A 368-nucleotide genomic window follows, 5' to 3' on the forward strand; every position below is an offset into this window, starting at 1 on the left:
TTAGCACCAAAGTAAACCCTTAACCTCTAAAGTAAAACAATTTAAAAGCACAGGAGTGATGGAGTTGGAGGAATATCTTAATGAGGGACATTGGAAACAAAATATAGAATTAAAGAAAATGAGATCACTCATAGCTCTGGAGGATACTATACAAGCTGACAAGGGAGAAACCCAATCAGTGTTCCAACCCCAGCTTTAAAGCCTGATAACCACAACAATGACTGACACAGAAAATTATATCAGTTAGGTAGTGGCACTTTTATCTTGGGGGTAATCAATGGCTATCTAATTGAACTTGAAGCCCTCTCAGTGGGACATAGCTCATAGGTGGCACTGAAAACAGAGCCAAATACACATGACTGGAGAGG

The sequence above is a fragment of the Nannospalax galili genome, unplaced genomic scaffold (assembly GCF_000622305.1).
Source record: "Nannospalax galili isolate Female #2095 unplaced genomic scaffold, S.galili_v1.0 scaffold280, whole genome shotgun sequence".
In the NCBI taxonomy this organism is placed as follows: domain Eukaryota; kingdom Metazoa; phylum Chordata; class Mammalia; order Rodentia; family Spalacidae; genus Nannospalax; species Nannospalax galili.